Source organism: Rhineura floridana, chromosome 8, assembly GCF_030035675.1.
Source record: "Rhineura floridana isolate rRhiFlo1 chromosome 8, rRhiFlo1.hap2, whole genome shotgun sequence".
NCBI classification, from domain to species: domain Eukaryota; kingdom Metazoa; phylum Chordata; class Lepidosauria; order Squamata; family Rhineuridae; genus Rhineura; species Rhineura floridana.
The window spans coordinates 115,536,362-115,560,642 of NC_084487.1; the positions used below are offsets into that span (position 1 = coordinate 115,536,362).

Below are 24,281 nucleotides of genomic sequence, written 5' to 3' on the forward strand. Positions count from 1 at the left end.
GATGGAAGGTGGCAGCAGTTTCTGTTCCAACCAGAAAAATGTAGTAAGGAAACCAAGCCACAAATCACATGGCCTTCGATGTCTGCATACCAATGTTCAGAGCATAGGAAACAAGCAGGATGAACTTGTACTCTTAATACAGGAGGGTAATTACAACTTGATAGGTATAACAAACTTGGTGGGATGACTCCCATGACTGGAATACAGCAACTGAAGGATACAACTTGTTCAAAAAGAACAGAAGGAATAAAAGGGAGGTGGAGTCGTGCTATATGTTAAAAATATATATCCCTGCACAGAAATACAGGAATATGAGCTTGGTAGCTCCACCGAGAGTATCTGGATTAAAATTAATGGGGCAAGGAATAAAAGGGATGTGGTGTTTGGAGACTACTACCGACCACCCAATCAAGGAGAAGACAAGAATGTAATTTTTAAAAAGCAGATTGCCAATGTTTCAAGGAGGCATGATGTAGTAGTAATGGGGGACTTCAATTATCCCAATATCTGTTGGGAGACAAACTCTGCCAAACACGGCCCCTCCAAGAAATTTCTGACTTGTGTTGGAGATAACTTTTTCCTGCAGAAAGTGGAGGAAGCAACCAGAGGATCAGCCATCCTGGACTTGATTCTAACCAATAGAGATGATTTGGTGGATGAAGTGGCAGTTACGGGAACTCTGGGGGAAAGTGACCACACCATACTTGAATTCTTGATTTTAACAGAAGCAAAAGCAGAGAGTATCCATACGTGCACCCTGGACTTCAGGAAAGCTGATTTTAATAAACTCAGAACAATTGTAAGTATGGTTCCATGGCAAGCAACCCTACTGAGAAAAGGAGTCCAAGAAGGGTGGGAGTTTCTAAAAAAGGAAAATCTAAAAGCGCAATGGCAAGCAATTCCAACAATGGAAAAAGGGGGGAAACAGCAGAAGAAGCCAGCCAATGTGGCTTCACAAAAAGCTTAGACCTGACCTGAAAACAAAAAGACACATACAGGAAGTGGAAAGAAGGCCAGGCCACAAAGAAAGAATACGGGCAGGTATCACGGAATTGCAGGGATGGTATCGGGAAGGCTAAAGCTGAGAATGAGCTGACGTTAGCAAGGGATGCTAAAAGCAACAAAAAAGCTTTCTTCAGGTACATCCATAGTAAAAGACAGAGTAGGAAATGGTGGCACAGCTACTCATTGAAGATGGCAAAATTATAACAGATGACAAAGAAAAGCAGAAGTGCTCAATTCCTACTTTGGCTCAGTCTTCTCCCAAAACAGGGTCTATGACCCTCCCGGGAAACATGAAGTAGAAAGGACAGGATGGGAACTTGAGATTGATACACAAACAGTCAAGGAATACCTAATCACTTTGTACGAGTTCAAATCGGCAGGGCCCGATAAACTGCATCCTAGAGTATTGAAGGAACTGGCTGAAGAACTCTCAGAACTGCTGTCTATTATCTTTACGAAATCATGGGGGACTGGTGAAGTGCTGGATGACTGGAAGAGAGCTAATGTTGTCCCTATCTTCAAAAAGAGCAAAAAGGAGGTACCGGGGAACTACAGACTAGTCTGCCTAACATCAATCCCTGGGAAAACTCTGGAGCAGATTATAAAGCAGTCAATCCGTAAGCACCTTGAAAACAATGCAGTGATTATTAGGAGCCGACATGGATTTATGAAAAACAAATCCTGCCAAACTAATCTTATTTCATTTTTTGATCGGGTAACCTCCCTTGTAGACTGTGGGAATGCTGTGGACATAATATATCTCGACTTTAGCAAAGCTTTTGACAAAGTGCCCCATGATATTCTGATTAGCAAGCTAGCTAGCTAAATGTGGGATGGATGGAACAACTATCAGGTGGATCCACAGTTGGCTATCCACTGTACTATTCTATGATTCTACGATTCTATGTTCCACTGGGGTTCAGTTTCCACCAAATACTATGTTATTCATCTTCCTGTCCTCTATTTAACATAACTTATTTAACTATTTCCTCCTCTAGGATGCACACCTCAACTTGGTGAGGGGATTTGAGAGTGTTGAAGAAGCTGAAAGCAATGCGTCAGGAGTCTAGACCAAGAGGCTAGACTCCTAGCAGGGTCACCCAAGGTGGAATGGTCAAAGCTGAGACACCAAAGTAAGATACATCCAAACTCAGAGGAAGGCAATGGTAAACAACCTCTGAATACCTCTTACCACGAAAACCCTTTGAACAGAATATCCAAACTGCAACACCAGATAGTGCTGGAAGATGAGACCCCCAGGTCAGGTCACCTACTGGGGAAGAACAAAGGACAAGGGCAAGTAGCGCTGAGACTAATGATGCTATTGGGTCAAAGTCAAATGGAAGCCAGAGGCTGATGTGCACAGATGCAAAACGAGAGTCCCAAGTTGTACAACATACACAATAGGAACATGGAATGTGAGAAGCATGAACCAGGGAAAATTAGAAATTTTCAAGCAAGGAATGGAACACATCAACGTTATAGTTATTGGAGTGAGTGAATTAAAATGGATGGGAATGGGACATTTTCAAGTAGGCAACTACAAAATATTTTATGCAGGAAATAAAATGAAGAAGAAATAGAGTTGCTTTAAGAGCGAGAAGTGATGTAGCAAGGTCTGATTTAAAGATATCAATGAAATTTAACGGGAAACCTCTTAACAAAAGCTATCATCCAAGTCTATGCTCCAATGCAAACACAGAAGAAGAAGAATTGGAAAGATTTTATGCAGAAGTACAGGAAGAAATTGATCACACACCAAAACAAGATGTTCTGATAATAATGGGGGACTGGAATGTAAAAGCAGAGAACAGAGAAGAACTAGGAATTGTGGGAAAATGGGGCTTAGGAGATAGAAATGAAGCAGGAGAAAGACTTATTGAATTCTGTGAAGCCAATAATTTGTTTCTTGCAAACACAATTTTTGAGCAACCAAAAAGACGACTGTACATGTGGACATCGCCAAATGGTCAATATAGGAATCAAATTGATTATATAATTGGTAGCAGAAGATGGAGAAGTTCTATACTTTCTGTGAAAACAAGACCAGGAGCAGACTGTGGTACAGATCATGAACTGGTAATATCGAAAGTAAGAGTAAAGCTAAAGAAGAAGAACAAAGCAATCATAATGCCAAAATACAATTTAAATAATATCCCAGAAGAATATAAAGATCAAATAAGGAACAGAACTGAGGATTTAAACTTAGTTGATAGAGAACCAGAAGAACTATGGAGTGAAGTCAGAGACATTATCAGGGAAGAATGCAAAAAGACAATAGCTCTAGTTAAAAAGAGAGAAAGACCTCAATGGATGACTGAAGAAACTCTTCAAATGGTTAAAGAGAGAAGGAAAGCAAAAGCAGCAGGAGGTAGAAACACGGTTAGAACCCTAAATGCAATAATACAACAACTAGTACTTAGGGACAAAGATAACTATTACAACAGTTATTGTAAAGAAATAGAAGAGGACAACAAAAAGGGTAGAACAAGAGCCCTATTCTAAAAGATTAGAGAAATGAAAGGGAAATTTAAACCAAGAGTAGGGAAGTTCAATAATCAACAGGGGAACACACTGTCTAACTGAGATAAAATAAAAGTAAGATGGAAGCAATACACAGAAGGACTATACAAAAGAGATGCAAGGATGACAGATTCATTCAAGGAGGAGCCAGATGATGAAGAACCAGAAATTTTAGAATGTGAGGTGAAAACTGCTCTTAAAATACTTGGAAGAAACAAATCACCAGGAACAGATGGCATACCAGTAGAGTTGCTGCACGTTACTGAGACTGAATCTGTCCAACAAAAATGTCAATATGGAAAACAGTCTTCTGTATCTTTAAAAGTTGTGGAGGGGGAGGGAGAATTCCACCTTGTGGTTTTTCCCATTACAGAGTTGCAAGAACACCTGCACTTGGCTGACCTTCTCTTCTCCTAAAGATACAGGATCAGTCTCAGGCCATGGACCTGGCAACCCTAGCCCATAGACTAGCAGCATTCAATATGCATCCCAATTCCAAAGAAAGGAGATCCCAGAGAATGCAATAATTATTGAGCTATTGCCTTAATATCCCATGCAAGTAAAGTTATACTCAAGATTCTACAACAAAGGCTCTTACCATATATGGAGTGAGAAATGTCAGATGTCCAAGTTGGATTTAGAAAGGGAAGAGGTACCAGAGATCATATCACAAACATAGGTTAGATAATGGAATGGACCAAGGAATTTCAGAAGAAAATCACCCTGTGCTTTAGAGATTACAGCAAAGCCTTTGATTGTGTAGATCATGAAAAACTATGGAATGCTTTAAAAGAAGTTGGGGTGCCACCGCATCTGATTGTCCTGATGCACAATCTAGACTCTGGACAAGAGGCTACTGTAAGGACAGAATATGGACAAACTGATTGGTTCCCCATAGCTAAGGGTGGGAGACAGGGGTGTACTTTATCACCCTATTTGTTTAATCTATAATGCAGAACATATCATACATAAAGCGGGATTTGACAAAGATGAAAGGGGTGTGAAAACTGGAGGGAGAAATATCAATAATTTAAGATATGCAGATGATACCAGTAATGATTTGAAACAAATGCTGTTGAAAGTTAGAGGAAAGCACAAAATCCGGACTACAGCTGAATGTCAAGAAGACTAAAGTAATAACAGAAGATTTATATAACTTTAAAGTTGACAATGAGGACATTGAATTTGTCAAGGATTATCAATATCTCGGCACAGTCATTAACCAAAATGGAGACAATAGTCAAGAAATTAGAAAAAGGCTAGGAGTGGAGAGGGCAGCTATGAGAGAACTAGAAAAGGTCCTCAAATGGAAAGATATATCACGGAACACCAAAGTCAGGATCATTCAGACCATGGTATTCCCCATCTCTATGTATGGATGTGAAAGTTGGACAGTGAAAAAGCGGATAAGAGAAAAAACAATTCATTTGAAATGTGGTGTTGGAGGAGAGCTTTGCGGATACCATGGACTGCAAAGAAGACAAATAATTGGGGTTAGAACAAATTAAACCAGAACTATCACTTGAAGCTAAAATGATGAAACTGAGGTTATCATACTTTGCACACATCATAAGACATGATTCACTAGAAAAGGCAATAATGCTGGGAAAAACAGAAGGGAGTAGAAAAAGAGGAAGGCCAAACAAGAGATGGATTGATTCCATAAAGGAAGCCACAGACCTGAATTTACAAGATCTGAACAGAGTGATTTATAACAGATGCTATTGGAGGTCACTGATTAATAGGGTCACCATAAGTCGTAATCGATTTGAAGGCACATAACAGCAACAATTTAACTATTTACACAATTTGAGTAACTCACATTTATTCAATGTAAAAAAAAAGCCAAAACAATGTAAAAATGTCATTAATTACATATCATTTTCAGATTAAAAACAACAATGTGAACAAATACAAATTGTATTTCATTGCTTGACCACAGAAAAACATGCAAACTGCAGCAATTTCCCCCTTCCCTTTCAGTTTTCAGCTGAATTCTCTAACATCCCTATTCGTAACACACCTGCAGTTCAGTCTGCTTTGTTGATCCACTGACCTATGGAAGTCAGAGACTGCATGCTTTAAACACAGTAGGTTCTCTAGGTTTCTCTATTGCTCTGTAATATATTAATCAGGAGAGGCTGTGCAAGCCCTGCACTGGTGCCTGGATTCGGTGGTGGGCTGGATTACAGCCAATAAACAGTATGAATCCTGCCAATATGGAGGCGCTGTGGGTTGGTGGTTATCGAGTTCAGATAATTGGTCAGTTGCTTGTTTTGGATGGGGTTATACTCCCCCTGAAAGAGCAGGTTGGCAGTCTGGGGGTGCTCCCAGATCCATCTTTGTCACTACAGGCCCAAGTGACCTCAGTGGCTAGGAGTTCCTTTTACCAGCTTTGGCTGGTAAGACAGCTGCAGCCATTTCTGAACTAGGATAACCTGACCACTGTTGTCTATGCACTGGTAACTTCCAGGCTGGATTACAGTAATGCACTCTACGGGGTGCTTCCCTTGAGGTTGGTCTAGAAACTGCATATGGTGCAAAATGCTGTGGCACAACTGCTCACTGGGGCAGGGTATCGCCAACATGTCACCCTGCTGCTGAAAGAATTGCACTGGCTGCCATTAGCTACTGGGCTAAATTCAAGGTTGTGGTTTTGGTGTACAAAGTCCTATACAGTTTGGGACCAGGTTACCTGAAAGATCGTCTTACCCCTTATATACCCAGTCGATCACTACGCTCTGCAGGTGAGGGCCTCATGCAAATACCATCTTATCAGGAGGTCCATTCCACACAACATAGGAAGTGGACCTTCAGTGTAGTGGCACGTCTTCAAATTCCCTTCCCTTAATTATTAGACAGGTACCATTTCTGTTATCTTTTCAGCACCTAACGAAGACCTTCCTCTTTCAGCAAGTCTTTTAATAGAGACCTTATCCCAGTCTGCTTTTTAAGATGTTTTAAAGCTTTTTTTAAAAAGATGTCTAAATATGTTTTGTTTAAATATGTTTTTTGTTTAATATATTTTGAAGTCTGTTTTTATGATGTTTTAGAGTGTTTTTAGTGTTTTTGTTTGCCACCCTGAGCTCCAATTGGAAGGATGGGTGCGCTATTAATTGATTAAACAAACAAACAAACAAGGTTCACAGGTTGCATTATTCAGGGCATACCTTGAGAACTAGGCTGATAGATATTCAAGAAGTCTCTGAACCTTTATGCCTTGATGCATATGCCATATGCCAATGCAACACTTCCCCAAAATCCTTTTTTTACTTTTAGATATAGTTGGTTGATCCAAGTGAATGCTTTCAAGCCAAAACACAATTAACACAAACTCCTCATTGCAAATGCTGTTTGCATATAATTAACATTACCACAATACTGGTAATATCCATTGTAACATTCTTTGGGCAGAAGGTGAACTGGAAAAAAAATGATAGCAGCTACCCATATAAAATGACAGAAATGTTAAGGGAAATCTGTTAATTTTAATTGGATATTTACAAAGGAGCAGAGCTCCATTATCATAAGAAAGGGATGGATCTCCAATACAGTTTGATTGTATATTTTTAGCACATTTGGATTGACAATGCAAACAAATGTCCATGCCCCATAGTGTATAATGCCTGGTTTTCCAAATGAGAAAAATGGCATTCTTTAAAAGATATATTGCCATATTTTAGAGTAGAATTCATATGCTAGAGTGATAAATGCAGACTTAAGCTCTCCGGTGCCTGAATACTGTCCCATTTAATCTGGGAGCATTGTCACAATTTATGCAATATGCTCTCTAAAGGTTAACAAGAACGCGTCCAATCTCTTCTCCAAATGTCAGCCAAACACTTTAAAGATTTCTTCACATCCCCTTCTGCTGCCCCTTCCATTAAATTAGTGAAGCTGCCTCTGCCATCAAATTTAAGACCTTGGTTGTAGAGCACATGTACAACAAGATTTGCCAGTCACTGATAAGGTGAGTGAAATATTTGTATAAATAAGGCGTGACAGCAGGAGTAAGGAGGAAGCAGGAGAGATACAGGCTCTTATAAAGCCCACTAGAAACGAAGCAAAAACTTCTAAAAACAGAAGGTTGAGACAAAGCATACAATCATGCAAATCACAGTACTGTTGCTTGTGGTTTTTATAAACTTCCTTGGAAATATTTTACATTGATGGGCAGGGTATAAGTTCATAAAATAAATTTTTAAAAAATCAGTAGGACTAACAGTACAATCCCATACATGTTCACTCAGACACAAGCCCTATGGTGTCCAATGGGGCTTACTCCCAGCAATGTGTGTACAGGACTGCCGCTGGAGTCCAACTGAAGCAACTGAAGTGACTCGAGTAGTGCTGTGCTGAACTTTTCTCCTATGCTTTTTTAAATTATTATGAGAAATGAAGTTGCACTAAAAATGATCAAATGGAAGAGAAAGTTAATGTGAAATTGAGTGCAGTGGTTTTGTTGTGCATATATTACTTTGGAGGTGGTCAAGGGGTGTTTGTTAGTGCCCAGGTGCCTACCCTTCAAATAAAGCCCAGGGTAAGGTGTCATGCGATAACTTCTTCCAAGGGGCTTGTTCAGATTAGAAAGTGCAGGCAGCTAGGGAGGCTGCAGAGTGCTGGATAAATGTATACTGGAAATAAAAACACATACACCACCCTTAACCACCTTGCAATGATACGTTTATAAGTTGTAGCAGCTCAACTGCAGGCATTCTTAGAGAAGACTGATTATCTAGACCCATTCTAGTCTTGGTTCAGGCCCAATTTCAGAACTGAATCAGCTTTGGTCACCTTGATGGATTACCTTTGTTGAGATTTAATTAAGGCTAGTCTGATCCTCCAGCTTTGGATACCATCAATCATGGTGCCCTTATAGGCTGACTCCATTGGATGGGACTGGAGGCACTGTTTTACAGTGGTTCCAGTCCTACCTATGGAGTCATGCCCCCCTGGTATTTGCATGGGGCCTATTTAACATCTGTATGAAGCTGCTGGGAGTGATCATTAGGTGTTTCAGGAGAAAGTGTCATCAGTATGCTAATGAAACTCAGTTCTGTTCCTCCATAAAAATCTGAGTCAGGTTTGCCTGTGGTGGTTCTAAATTGGTGCCTGGATGCAATGGTGGGCTGGACGAGGACCAATAAACTGAGTATGAATCCTGGAAAGACAGAAGAGCTGTGAGTGAGTGGTTCCTGTATCCGGGAGATAGATCAGTTGCCTGTTTTGGATGGGGTTTCACTCCTACTGAAGGAACAGATTCATAGTTTAGGGGTGCTCCTGGATCCAGCTTTGTCACTTGAAGCTCAGATTGGCTAACTGAGTGCCTTTTTCCAGTTTGACTATTATGCCTACTATAACTGGATTGGATAGCTTGGCTACAGTGGTTCAAGCATTAGTAATCTCTAGGCTGTACTGTACAAGGGGTTGCCCTTGATCCGAAAGCTGAATCTGCTACAGAATGCTATTCAACACTTAATACCCATGCTAACGGATCTGCATTGGCTGTCAGTTTGCTACTGATCAAAGTTCAACATGTTACTACTAGTGTATAAAGCTGTAAACTACTCAGAACCATTGTACTTAAAGAATCACCTCATATACCCATGTCTGACTTTACTATCTGCAACTGAGGTATGATTTATGGTTCCTTGTAATGCCATGTTATCATCAACTAGAAATGGTGGGTTCAGTGTAGTGGTGCAGAGATTATGGAACCCTTTGACCACTGAGATCAGGATAAAATTAAGTAGGGATGTACAAACATACCTCAATCCATTCTAACATTCATTTGCACTTTCATATGGTATTTCCTGTTCTGCTGCAGTTGGTTTATTTGTACAAGTCTGTCTTCTGCTTTGTCACACACTGATGAGGAAATATATGTAATTTTTTGTATTATTTTATTTATGTAGCACACAATAAATACACATATCTCAGCCATTAACATATAATTATAAGTCAGTTATATTCCCTGCATGTTTCATTTCAAAGTGAATAAATTTCCAGAGGGGTAGCTGTTAGTCTTTTGCAACACAGTCTTATAGCACCTTAAAGACAAACTTAATGAAGTGGCTATTGGCCCATCACAAAGCTATATACAGATGCAAATTTAACTATGTCTACTCAGAAACCACTCCCATTAAATTCATTGGGCTTACTCTCAGGTAAGTGGGGTTAAGACTGCAACTAGAGCTCACTACCATGATTTCACAGTTCAGTATAAACTTGTCATGTTAGCCCCACTCAGAAATCAGGGAGGGACAGTTTAGCAGGTCAGTTATGAGTCAACAAAACATTGGGGGAGGGGGTGGAAAGGAATTATACTATTAAATTTACTTTTAAAGTAAAGGTTTATGGGATGGCTTGGGTGGTAAAAATGAGCAGTCAAATTGGGATGGTTCTTCCCACTTTGATAAAGATGCTCAGACTTTAATCGAGGAGCATAGATAAAATCCACAAGTAACAAAGTGAACATTTCTTTCCATATGAAAAGAACAATAATGAACATTGTATTCCATTGGTTTTTATGATTATCAGTAGAAAGCAGATTAAGACTGAAATCCTGTCCCCACTTACCTGGGAGCAAGCCTCACTGAATTTATTGGGATTACTTATAAGTAAACATGTTTAGGAGTGCAGTCTCTGAAAAAAGGAAAGAAAAGCAAAAGAGGCACCTGCAGGGACAACAGCAATTATACATCAATGGATATGTAACTAACATATATTGCAAAGTAATTTACATATCTATGTTTAACCATTGAAATTCTAAAGTGCCCTGAAAATGAGGGAGAAAAATGGAAGCCTCTTTCTAGGAATAGAGGAAGATTTTGGGTTTGCTCCACAGTTTAGAGCAAGCCTCCCTCATCTGCATCTGACAGATCATGACTGGATCAGAATGTGGATTAGAGTACATGTCTATAAACCTTTCCAAGCATGTTTGGCTCCAAGTGATTGTTTTTATGAATGGTTTGACCAATTCCCTGGCTTTTTAAAAAAAAATCATTTCTAGCTACTTAGAGGAATAGAAAGCATGGTGCTTGTCACATTCATTGAAAACTTTTGACTAAGAAGTGCCTGGAAGTGGCAGTATGTTATGACATGCAGCCCCCACCCCACTGAGTAACTGTATGGAGAAAAAGATAGCTGTCCCCATGTATCTATAGGGGCAGCCATAATGTATGTTTTTGTACAATGGCCTTAGCCTTATATAGACATTGTACAGGAAAAAGATGGCTGCTCCCATAAGTATATGGAGATAGACATCTTTCCTCAGTGCAGTTACTCAGGAGCGAGTGGCATGTCATAACATACAGACACTTCTTAGGCTTTTTAGTTGAAAGTTTTAAATGAATGCAACAAGCAGCATGCTTTCTAAGCTGCTTGGAGCCTCTCCTTTGAGGCAAGTATTACTGAGACTCTGAAGCTCATTTCTGAGCCCAGCAAACTTCTTTGGCACCTCTAACAATATCTAAAATACATGTACCATTTCCTGATTACTGGCTGCAAGTTCCCTCGCCATCGCTATCTACTGGCCAAATATTCTCAGATGATGAAATTAGGTGTACTTGTTTTAGTATATGCAATAAATAAAATAAAATAAAAGAGAAACTAGACATTTTGGTGATAACCAACCCAGGGTGCAAAATGGGAACAGATGATAGCAGGGAACTGCAGAGGAGAACCAGTGGACTTTATCAGCCACTGCTTTTCATCGGCACTCTTATATTTCCCCACTTGCCCGGGAAAGACATCCCAGAATCTCAGCTAGAAGGAAAGTGCTGGTGGTGAGAGGTTAAGAACATGAGCCCTGCTGGATCAGGCCAGAGGTCCATCCAATCCAGCATCCAGTGGCTAACCAGATGGCTTTGGGAAGCCCATAAGCAGCACCTGAGTGCTACAGCACTCTCCCTTTTTCATTCAAAAGAAAAGCAATAGGTGGGAGAAAAGTTAAGCATCCCATTTGCTACTTGTCCCCTGTGAATGTTCCCAGCCCTGTTTTGCATGTCAGCAGCAAACACAGAATTGAAAATCCACATGTTCTGCCGTAAGTTCCTCACTGTGAATGCTAAGCCTCTAGTAACAAAAATTTCTTCCATATTGTTTACTGCTTAGCAAGCCCCACTGTTTTCTTTGGGGAATTTTACTTCACTATGTACACAATCCATATCTATAATCCATGAACATTCTATAAGCTTGACTTTTTACTGGTGTGTTATATCAACCAAATTCTATACTTTCAAAATGTCAGTATAAGCCAACCTGTTAGATCTGGTATCAAAACAAGAAAGCAGGCATTAGCCTTGTCCCAGAACCACATCTGAAGTGTATCTTCCATTTTGCATTGGAGGTCACAATAAATATATTTCTTTTTAAGATGCCACAGTAATCTTCCTCATTGTTCCTGCTAGAGATAGAAAATAGCTAATCATCTGGGATATAAAGTGAGAATGTAGGTGCTGCACCATTTTCAATCCAACAATGTAGTCTGTTTTTAGCAACCAATCGTATGTGTCATTGACAACATTCCTACATGCATATACATCATCTGATTCAACTATTGACTCAACTATTAGTGGACTTCAGGAACAGCCTGCATTGAAAAGGGTGCTATGACACATCAGAAGGTTTCTAGGTTCTGTGATGGCTCTTTCACACATTCACTTGAGTGTGTAATTGAATATGCATATCTTTCCCCCCCCCCAAAAAAAACCATACAACATTTTTCCTTCCACATCATCAAAATAAGCTGTTTGCTTTAAGATAACAGCATTTGGATTTTCTTTCTTTATCATTTAAAGAACTTCTAATTGATTCAAACTTCGTATTGGCTGTCAGTATCTCATTTCCTTTTCGCATGAAGTCAGCAACTATGGATTGCATTCTATGAGCTTTGTGAAAAAAATTAGGACATTTAACTACACATGTTTTGAGTCTGGTGAAATCATGTATTATAATTAACCCAGTATGTAGACTTTAAAAAAAGGTATTTAAATTAAAACCATGGGCTTTTTTCTTATTTTAAAGAGAGCAGTGTACTGTGAAATCAGTACTATTACTTCTTGCTTATTCTTTCCAACAAGAACAAAATGGTAAATCAGCCTCCTCTTTTGGGTTAAGAGATCTTTCAAACTTCCCCATGCCCACATCTAGAGCTGAAAATTAGGACCCACAGCTCAAAGGCTTATCATAACTTCTTTGCTCTAATTTCTTTAAAATGGAATTTACATCAGACTTAGTGGTGTTGTTATTAAAGTAGGCTGTTAAAATAAATCTAGAGCAGAAGTGAAAATTGGCAAGTGAGCATGGAAATTAGTGTCTTCACAATCAACACAATAGCGTAACAAAGCTGTATATAGGGATGGGGAGAAAATTGATTTAGTTCACTTATAAAGGCAAACCTAGCTAATTCTCACTTTCTGAAACAATACACAAACCAAAACACAGCTACTTTTCAAGGAATTTGGCAATGCATTTCTCCAGTCAAGTGATGTGTATAAAAATACACAAGGGTAAAGTGTTCATAAAAATGCATATATTAGTGAAAACAGCACACAAATGCATTATATTAGGAAAAACTGCTTTGCAAAAATTACATTAAGCAAAATTGCATGCAAAACTGTGTATATTGGGAGAAACTCACACTAACATGCTGATGAATTTTCATGAGGACTTTTTAAAAAAGATTTACAAGTTGATTTGGAAATGCAGGAAACTGAATTTAAGAGCGAAAAAATAAGGAACTGAGAGAAACTGAAATTGACAGATTTGCCATTGCTAACTGTCCTGCTACAGAGAAATGTGTGTTTGAAAGCTCCTCCATGTGGGCAAAACGTGCTGCACATAGAAAAGTAACATGTCAAGAGAAATTAAGGGTTAATCATTCTAGTGTTGGAGCAGGACCTGGGAGACCAAGATTCAAAGGAGCGGGACCTGGGAGACCAAGATTCAAACCTCCACTCAAATAGAAAAAGGTTACTATCCTTACCAAAGCCAAAGGTTCAGAAAAAGAAAGTTAAGGACAAATAATACATAAATACAACAATTTAATATGTCAAACAAAAACAAATTGAAATACTTTTGCCAAAAGGCACCTCTCTCTCCAGTTTAAAAGAAACAAATATTAGGAAGGTGCTCCTTTGGCATTATGGTCGAACGCATTTGAACAACCTGTCTTCCTCAGTGGCCAGATGAATAAAATCTAATATAAAAATACTTACTTACTAGGGCCAGATTTAATTCTCTCAATTCCGCACTTTTGACAGGGAGATATAAGGGGATTCCCCTTGACCGCCGCTTATGCCCCTGCAAATCTGGCAGTATCGAAACCCTTGAACATGTTATATTACTGTGTCCTATGTATAACTATATACGTCATAAACTTTTTAAAAAACCAATGGAATTTGTCTCCTGGATGTCGCCCGATAATAAAATACGTTATCTCATCTCAGGCATCAATAGGGGAATAACAAACGGAGTTGCTAAATTCCTGCACGCTGCACAAAGTTTACGCTCTTAAGTTCTTCCTGAGTAATATATGTATCTTTTCAGTTGCTAAAGATATATCTTTTTTACTGTTCTTCGTTAACTTTCTTTACTCTTTTGTAATGTTTTATTATATGACGGGTCACTGACCGTAAAAATAAAGAATTTGAATATAAAAATACAAATAATATTGTTAGTTCCTCAGAAGGACAAGCAAGGAATGTTTTGGAACAACAATCTATTATACTATATATACTAGCACTCACCCAGGTTTTAAATAAAAACACTTTCAGACTGGAAACAGATCCTATACAAGAAAAGGAAAATATCTAAGTTATATAGGTAACATAATTAATCTATTAATATAAAGCCAATCTACTTTTCAGGTACTTACATCTTTATCATCCAGTTCCAGTGAGTAAAAACAGGAAACAAATATTACAGAGAAACCATGGGACAGGGCAGCTATGCAGATCTAAAGTTTTTTTAACTGAATTTACAGTCAAAGGTTAACACAGCTGTGTGGTCAATTTGATGTAGAGTCCTCCCACAGCTGTTAGTCACATGAATAACAATTAACCCCTTCTAGGGCACTCACACAAAGATCAAACAAATGAAAAATTAATTAAAATAACCGCAATGGTAAACTATTAAATGTACACAAAACTCATTGCCATACAAATATCCGCCAAATTTTATATTGATTACAACATAGAATACCAATTGCAGTCCTCATTCAAACCTTGTTGCATTAACATTTGCAGAGTAAAAAATCCAAAAAAGTCCTTTCTTCTTGACTTGTTTTCCAGATTCAGTGATTTGTTCCAGGGTCCAGAAAACTTTAGATTTTTATCAGTATATCCATGTTCAGTGAAATGTTTCATCATAGGAGCATCCATTCTATAGTTTTTAATACAGCTCTTCTGTTCACACACCCTCATAGTCATACCTACATACATAGGTTTACAGGGACACTGGGCCATATATATATAACCCCTTTAGTGTTAGAATTATAGAAATCTTGCAAAATGTACTTTCTCCCATCTTTCCAACTGACAAATCCTTTAAGCTGTGCACAATTACCACAAATACTGCAATGGTTACATGGGAAATTGCCTTTTAACCTTCTGATATAATCTAAGGCCTCTGGTGTCATCATTTTTTCAAAGATTACTATGCACTAATAGGTCTTTAAAATTTTCTTGCACATTTATATGCAAACTATGGTTTTGCTTCATGTGCTGGTATATATTAGCCAATAGTATTTGAGTATGACTTATTATATAGGACCATTATGGCCATTATAACTCAATGGTACAGTAGGGCCCCGCTAACTGGCGCTTCGCGTTCCGGCGTTCCGCTAATGCGGCAGCGGGAAATTCCCCTTTTTAAAGCCGATTTAGCAATTTTACGACATTTTATGACATTTTTGCATCATTTTCACGCAACGGCCCCATTATAGTCTATGGGTCCCGCTTTACGGTGATTTCCGCTTTACGGCGGGGGCCTGGTCCCTAACCCACCGTATAAGCGGGGCCTTACTGTATCACCATTCTGGATATCTGCTGTTTTTTTCTCTTTTGATGCAAATAATTTCTTTCTTTCTATCTTCCTGATAACATGGCTTGTTTCAAAAAAAAAAATTTGAATACCCACTGGTCTGAAGTTGTTCATTTAAGATTTTAGCCTGTTTATCAAAATGAGATACAGTGCTACAATTCCTTCTGAGTCTGATCATTTGAGAATATGGTCATTTTTTTTCTTAATATGACCTGGATGGAAGCTATCATAATTCAAGAAGAAATTGGCATCTGTGAGTTTCCTAAAGTATCAGTATGCAAAGATATTCCTTCTTTGATTACTATCACATCAAGGAAGTTAATTCTAGAGATGTCATAATTTACATCAGATTTGAATTTGATAGTATCATGCTTCCCATTAAAATAACCCTTAAATTCATAAGGGTTTCAGCTGTTCCTTCCCGAATTATAAAAATATCATCCAGATATTTTATATATTTTTGAAACACATTATCATCATTTAAAATGTAGGCTTGTTCAAACCTATCCATGCATAGATTTGCAAGCTCAGGAGCAAATTTGCATCCCATGGCTGTACCAGATAGTTGCCAATAATATTGGAAAGAAAATGAAGTTTTCAGTGCCACTTCCCCTAATGAGCAAATAAAGCTGGTTGGAGGGTTCCTTCAATCTACCCTCTTACTGAGAGTGAGTTCTATAAGTGCCATAACCTCCTCATGTGGTATGTTTGTACATAATGATGTTACATCCATAGCAGCCAAGAGACAGTTCACATTTTCTAATTTGATGGTCTCTAAATATTGCAGGAAGTTCCCTGTGTCTTTTAAAAAAGTAGGAATCAGATGAACAAAGGGGTTTAAGAAAATAATCCCGACTTGGGCCAGTCACAGTCTCTCAGCCTAACCTAACTCATAGGGTTGTTGTGAGGGTAAGATGTGGAGGATGAGAACCATGTATGCCACCATGGTTCCATGGAGGAAAGGTGGGATATAAATGTAATAATAAAATAAATATAAACATAAATATACAGAAAGTGTTCTGTTTGTTGTTTTCTAGGAGACTATTCAAGTAAAGGAAGGTTGTTTTTATATACAAATATATTTCTTTAGAGAACTAGAATTTTTCTAATATTTTCTGTTATAAAAATTCCCTCATTCTCTCAGCTAAAAGTCCTCTCCTTGAGGTTGTCTCCTCGGCCTGGTATCCATGGTGACTGGTATGCCTAGAATGCTTAGTACAGCTTGACCCTCGGTAGATAAGATAAATGGAACAGAACTTGTACTGAACATCCCAGCTCTCCAAGGCCTGGGACAAAATAACATTGTAATATAGATAGCTCATAGCTGAAATGTGCTGGTATTAGAATTACTGAGAAATTACCTGATTGGCTAGAAGTTAATGTAGACAGCGTAACCACTATGTAATCACTATGTAACAGCTATGTAATGCTCATGTATAACCCCTTGATTGGATATGCTAATATCTTTGTTCTAAAATGTATAAGAACCCTATGCAAGCAACGCCATGTTGCAGAGCTCCACCAAACATCATGGGAGACTGACCATGCGCACGTAACCAATAAAGGCCTACCTTTGCTGCAATGTGTTTTCAATTTCCTTAAGGATCCCCGGTCCAACAAATCCCAAAATTCACCATCACAAGCAGGCAATTCTTCATCTACAGATAGGAAAGTTGGGATAAACTAATACACAATTGCCCATTGCCACTTTTTTGTACTGTATTTCTCTAATTACCCTTTACTTTCTCTGTATATTTGGTTTTATAAAAGGGATCCTGTGCCAGTGATAGACGGCAAATTAAAAACTCTCAACATTGTATGAACCATTATTTATTTGTTATTTGATTTATATCCCACCCTTCCTCTTGGCAGGAGCCCAGGGCGGCAATGGCGATTCATTTCAATGTCTACTCTGAATATGACTGACATTTGATACAACCTTTGTTGCCTCACACAGATAAGTTGCATTAGAGAATTACTGAGAATTATGATTACAGCTATAAAGATCATATATGGCAAATACTGGAGACTGGGGAAAACAACTACAAGAGAAGAATGGGAAAACAAAGGGCTGGTTATGTTGTTATGGCTAACCAAATGCACTATGGAAGAAGTTTTAAGGAATCTGACGATAGTTCATTGCTAAATGGACTAGTAAGATGCATCATATTAAAATAACCAATATTTACTTCGCTTTAATCAACAGTCAAACGTGCTTAAAAATCCGTGATCAATACTAGAATATCTTAATACACGAATATGACACTACATCAGAACTGGTGTAGAATGTTCACTCACATGAAACATAAACAGTTCTTTAATGCTTTAGTCATATTGTAAAGATGTTCTATAACCAGATAAATGGGTTTACGCAGTGGGTGGGCAATATATAAAAAGGGAAGAAAATTCATAGCACACTTGCTGAAGTGACTGCAAACAATTCCAGATCTATTTTTTAAATTATTTCTATGGTAAATGAAATATGATCCTAACAAAAGGGTGTCTGCCTGTAAAATTATGTAAAACAATCCTTTTAAATTTATAGTGCATAGTTTCCTGTTTTATCTATAAAATACCATCCTTTGGGAGACAACCATTTCCAGCACAAACCATAAAAGCATTGTAGCTCATGATAACATTAAAATTAATTTAGGGGTACAACAAGGAACATATGTGATATGATGCTACATATGTGTATTGATGAATTTGGGGGGAAGGAGGGAATCATGATACCATAATATGTGAGATACTGTAACTGAACTTTACAACATTTAAATGACAAGAGACCTTAAAGAAGATTATTATTAATGGGATTTTTTGGAAGTTTAAACCATATGGGTGATAGCATAAATATATATGATATTATACTATGTACATTTATAAGAACAAATGCCTTATTAAGGCTGCAATCCCATGAACCCTTATCTGGGAGTAAGTCTCACTGAACTCCATAAGACTTACCTCTGAGTAGGAACAGACAATCTGATAATTCTGGTTTCTGTCACTTCATCATTTTTCCTGCCTTAAGTTCAGTTTGGCTTGTTTCCACACCAGTTTGCTTTGCTTTGCTTTTTAAGGGAAAAAATCTGCACAGAAATTTGTAAACATTTTTGTGTGTTTGTCTCCTAATATACTCATATTTCTATGCAGTTTTGCCTAATCGTTCATAACACATGGAGGATAAGGCTATCATCAGCTATTAATCTTGATGGCTATGTTCTACCTCCACTGTTATAGGCAGTATGCTTCTGAATACCAATTGTAGGGAACATTGTTGTTGCTCTCAGGTCCTGCTTTCAGGCTTCTTATAGGCATCTGGTTGGTCACTGTGAGAGCAGGATGCTGGACTAGATGGGCCACTGACCTGATCCAGCAGACTCTTCTTATGTTCTTGTGTTATTTTCACTACTGTATGCATTTTTCCATTTTTCTTAACATTGCAAAATGCATAGAAGTGCAAATTCCAATTGATAGTTGTTTCATTTCATGTATTGCTTCAGAAAATGCACATCAGGTGGGATCGAAACAAATTTTTCTCTCATGCCTACTTCTGAGTAAACATACATAGGATTGCAGTATTATTAACCATAGATGACCTGAGCTTCTGTTAGAAGCAATTCCCCTTGAAGATAGGGTTGTATCCAGCTTTGTGTGAATGGAAGGCAAGCACATTCAAAGGATCTTTCCCTTCACCTCCAACCTCCTGTATCTCTCTGTGCCCCACAGTAAAGTCTCTCCAGATGATTGGGGAGACGTACTGAACATTATGGGGCGTGCCTTATGGGGCTACAGTGGGAGAAGATAATACCAAAAATCAGATGAAGGAAATCTGCAACTTCTTGGGAACAGTTTCAGTTGATGCAGCCTGATGACATAAACAAGGTGCTTGTGATGATGCGGCCAGCAACGTGTCCTCTCAACCCTTCTCCTCTTGGCTTATTAAAGCTTGCTGAAGGGGGTTGACCAAGTGAATCCAGGGTGTGGTCAACATATCATTGCGGGAGGGAGGAGTTTCAGCCACCCTGAAAGAGGGGGTGATCCAACCGCTCCTGAAAAAGCCCACCCTGGACCCATTGGTCTCTGACAATTACCGACCAGTCGCAAATACCCCCTTCTTAGGGAAGGTGATTGAGAGAGTTGTGGCGCAGCAGTTGCAAATACTCTTGGATGAAACAGATTATCTTGATCCATTCCAGTCTGGGTTCAGACCTGGTTATGGGACTGAATCGGCCTTGGTCACCCTGATGGATGACCTTTATTGGGAGAAGGACATGGGGAGTGCGACCCTGTTACTGTTACTTGATCTCTCAGCAGCTTTTGTTACCATTGACCATGGTATCCTTCTGGGTAACTTGGTGAGATGGGTATTGGAGGCACTGTTTTACAGTGGTTCCGATCCTATCTCCGAGGTCATTTTCAGATAATAGCATTGGGTGATTATCTTTCGGCCCCCTGGCAGTTGTGCTGTGGAGTGCCGCAGGTACCACCTTGTCCCCCATGCTGTTTAACATCTATATGAAGCCCTTGGGAGCGATCATCAGGGGATTTGGGGTGGGGTGTCAGCAGTACACTGAAAATACGCAGCTCTGTTTCTCTGTAACATCTGAATTGGGAGAGGCCATGCAAGCACTGCACCAATGCCTGGACTCGGTGGTGGGCTGGATGAGGGCCAATAAACTGAGTCTGAATCCTAGCAAGATGGAGGTGCTGTGGGTTGGTGGTTCCTGAGTTCAGATACTTGTTCTGTTGCCTGCTTTGGATGGGGTTGTACTCCCTCTGAAAGAGCAGGTCTGTAGTCTGGGGGTGCTCCTGGATCCATCTTTGTCCCTAGAGGCCCAGGTAACCTCAGTGGCTAGGAATGCCTTTTACCAGCTTCAGCTGGTAAGACAGCTGTGACCGTTTCTGGACCAGGAAAGTCTGACCACTGTTGTCCACACACTGGTAACCTCCAGGTTGGATTACTGTAATGCACTCTATGTGAGGCTGCCCTTGACGTTGGTCTGGAAGCTGCAGCTGGTGCAAAATGTGGCAGCAAGACTGCTCACTGGAGCAGGGTATCGCCAACATGTTATCCTGCTTATTTGCTACTGGGCCAAGTTCAGGGTTCTAGTCTTGGTGTACCAAGCCCTATACAGCTTAAAGTCTGTTTTTATGATGGTTTTAGAGTATTTTTAGTGCTTTTGTTTGCCGCTCTGGGCTCCTGCAGGGAGGAAGGACAGGATATAAATAAATAAATAAATCTGTAGTCCTTCAGCTCTCCATAACATGAAGGGAGACTGGGGGCTTCAGAGGAAAGGGGGAATTGGCAGAAGTGATTTCCCATTCCATTCCACTGATGGATTATCATCAACATTATAGCTACTACTCAATATGTTTCTGGAAATCATTCTTTGACTTAGTTAACCAACCTGTTTCCCCTCTCCTCCCCAAGAACAAAAGTGTCACTGAAAAAAATATCAGTTGGTTTCTATAGCAGAAACAAGAAACTGAGACTCAAAGAAACTGACTGGTTTTGAGGTATTCAGTCAGACCTTTCCTTGTGCAATATGTTTTTGCAGAGTACAATGACTTCTTTAGCAAATAAAGACCCAACATGGTCCCTTAGTCTTCAGCAAAGCCCTGTTTTCATTTCCTTTATGATTCACTTTCAGAGTTGAGGAAAAGTGAAGAAAAATCTATTAATGTCATCAATGCCACTGGTTAAAATCAGCTTCCCCCTACATAATGCCCTCCAGATGTTCAACTGCAACTCCCATATGCCCCAGCCAGCATGGTCAAGGATGATGTGTGTTGTCCAGTGACACCATGCTGGGGAGGACTGGGAAGAGAAGACCAATGGAATAGGACAATGGTATCTGATGAAGATTTGTAGCTGCCTTCTCCTAAGACGATACAATGTCCATGCCATCATGAACGTCCTGCAGTATTTTTAAAGCAGCCATTGGCATTCTAAAAAGTGCAGTCCTATCTATACCTACTCGGGACTCAGTGGTGCTTAGTTCTGAGCAAAATTCATAAATTCAACTCCTCAAACACATTGAACATTTGTTTGAGAAAAGACTCTTCTTCAGCCAGCTGAAATGCAAATCTCTAGCATTTAATTCAAAATGCACACAATCTTAGAAAGACATTTTACCATTTAAACTGCTAGTCTGGGTAGGAAGCCCATCAAAGCGAAGGCAAGCAGACACTTGATTTTCTCTCTCTCTCTTGTTGCTATTTATTTTTGGTATTCAGCCTCTCAAAGCTCCAAGTTAGTGATTTGAAATGTTAAAACGAAATGATTGGGGAAAGGTGGCAGGCCAAAAGAGGGTATCGCGCCCCACTTCCATTCCCGTAGCCTTCTTTTTCAGCTGGAAGCCCAGCTTGCTCCATTTGATTAGCATAGATAACCGAACAAGCATTGCCCTACAGAATAAATGGCTCACAGGTGGGTCGCTGTTGCTTACCGGGAGGGGGTGTTGCAAGGTGGTGGGGAAGTTGGTGAGGAGCAAATGCAAACACACCAGCAGAAGTGCCATTGGTGAGATTGCACTGTGCTGGCCTCCCTACTGCCTCATCCTTCGCAGGTCAGAAAGCAACTGTGACCTGCCAGGAAACCAGTGTATTGGTTCTGCCCTATCCGGCAAGCCGCATCTGCGGGCTCAGCTTCCTCAATCTCTGAACCTTTTTAAATTGAGGTAAATGTCACAAACACTGGTAAAAGGCCTCATGATAACCTCATTCACTTGCAGAACATGACAGGTCTAATGCCATAATTACCCTGGCGAGTAGATTTCCAAGAGCCTGTCTATAATATATCCTATAATATACATAAGAGCATAAGAAGAGCCATCTAGTCCAGCATCCTGTTGTCACAGTGGCCAACGAGATGCCCCTATGGGAAGCCCACAAGCAGGACCTAATCTAAACCATCCCTCTATTCACTTTCTCCACATCGTGCATAATTTTATAAACCTTGATCATATACTCTCTTACTTGCTTTTTTCCTTGATAAAAAAGTCCCAAATATTGTAACCTTTTTTTTCATAGGGAAGTTGCTCCAGCTCCCTGATAATTTTGGCTGGCCTTTCTGTGCCTTTTCTAGCTCTGCAATAACTGTTTTTAAGATGCAGCACCAGAATGGTGCACAATATTCCAAGTGTGATCACATAACAGATGCATATAAAGGCATTATCATATAAATATGGCAGTTTTATTTATAACACCTTTCCTAATGATCCCTAGCATGGAATTTGTCTTTTTCATAGTTGCTGCACACTGGTCTGATATTAATTGAACTATCCACCATCACCCCAAAATCTCTTGCATCTACTGTATATGTGAGTTAAGAGTTTTTTGCCCCTATGTGCATCACTTTACACTTGCTTACACTGAACCACAATTACCATTTGCTTGCCCAATCACGCTGTTTAGAGAGATCCTTTTGTAATCCATTTTTGTTTTTACCATCCTGAATGATTTGGTGTCATCTGCAGACATGACCACCTCACCCCTGAGCTCAAATCATTTGTGAACAAGTTAAAAAGCACTGGTCCCAATACAGATCCTGAAGCGAATTCACTTCTTACATCCCTCCATTGTAATTACTGTCCAATTTTTTCTACTCTGCTTCCTTTTTATTATTATTATTATTATTATTATTATTATTTTATTCAGTTTCTATACCGCCCACAGCCAACGGCTCTCTAGGCGGTGAACAACATAAATATAAAAATACAATAAGATAAAATCACATAATAATTACCACACACATAATAGCAATTCTCAAAGCTAAAAACATATTACACAATTAATTTAGTATACCAGAGTGTTATAAATATACTAAAATATATTAAAATGCCTGGGAAAAGAGGTACGTTTTAACCTGGCGCCGAAAAGAAAGCAATGTTGGCGCCAGGCACACCTCGTCAGGAAGACTATTCCATAGTTTGGGGGCCACCACTGAGAAGGCCCTAGATCTTGTCATCATCCTCCGAGCCTCTCTATGAGTCGGGACCCGGAGGAGGGCCTTCGATGTTGCACGCTGTGTACGGGTAGGTTCATATCGGGAGAGGCGTTCCATCAGGTATTGCGGACCCACACCATGTAAGGCTTTATAGGTCAAAACCAACACTTTGAATCTGGCCCAGAAACATATAGGCAGCTAGTGCAAACGGGCCAGAACAGGTGTTATATGTTCGGATCTTTTGGTCCTAGTCAACAATCGGGCCGCAGCGTTTTGCACGAGCTGCAATTTCCGAACCGTCTTCAAAGGTAGCCCCACGTAAAGCGCATTGCAGTAGTCCAGTCTTGAGGTTACCAGAGCGTGGATAACTGAAGCGAGGTCATCGCTGCCCAGATAGGGACGTAGCTGAGCTACCAACCAAAGTTGGTAGAACGCACTTCGTGCCACCGAGGCTACCTGGGCCTCAAGTGACAATGAAGGATCTAAAAGAACTCCCAGACTACGAACTTGCTCCTTCAGGGGGAGTGTAACCCCATCCAGAACAGGTTAGGTATCCAGTTTTTAGCCAGTTACTGATGCATAAGTCTCATGACTTCTAAGATTACCTCAAGAGCCTGGGGTGGAACTTTGTCAAAAGCCATCTGAAAGTCCAAGATAAGTTTACAATATCTACTGAATCATTCCTATCCACCTGCTTGTTGAAATTCTCCAAGAACTCCAAAAGGTTAGTGCAACCTTTTTATTTATTTATTTAACAAAA

At 39.5% G+C, this 24,281-nt stretch overlaps 1 long non-coding RNA gene across 3 annotated transcripts in view; it reads right to left on the reverse strand.

Moving 5' to 3' along the window:
• The window catches only part of LOC133390025 (uncharacterized), a 33,661-nt gene extending 19,159 nt beyond the window's left edge, over positions 1–14,502 (reverse strand). For 2 of the 3 annotated variants that reach the window (XR_009764271.1, XR_009764273.1), the window contains exons 1-4: positions 14,408–14,502; positions 14,280–14,320; positions 10,108–11,935; positions 9,298–9,396 (exon numbers count right to left, since the gene is read on the reverse strand). This is a non-coding gene — a long non-coding RNA (uncharacterized LOC133390025). The remainder of the gene's footprint in view (positions 1–9,297; positions 9,397–10,107; positions 11,936–14,279; positions 14,321–14,407) is intronic. The other variant, XR_009764274.1, reaches the window with a different exon arrangement.
• Positions 14,503–24,281: the final 9,779 nt, after the last annotated feature.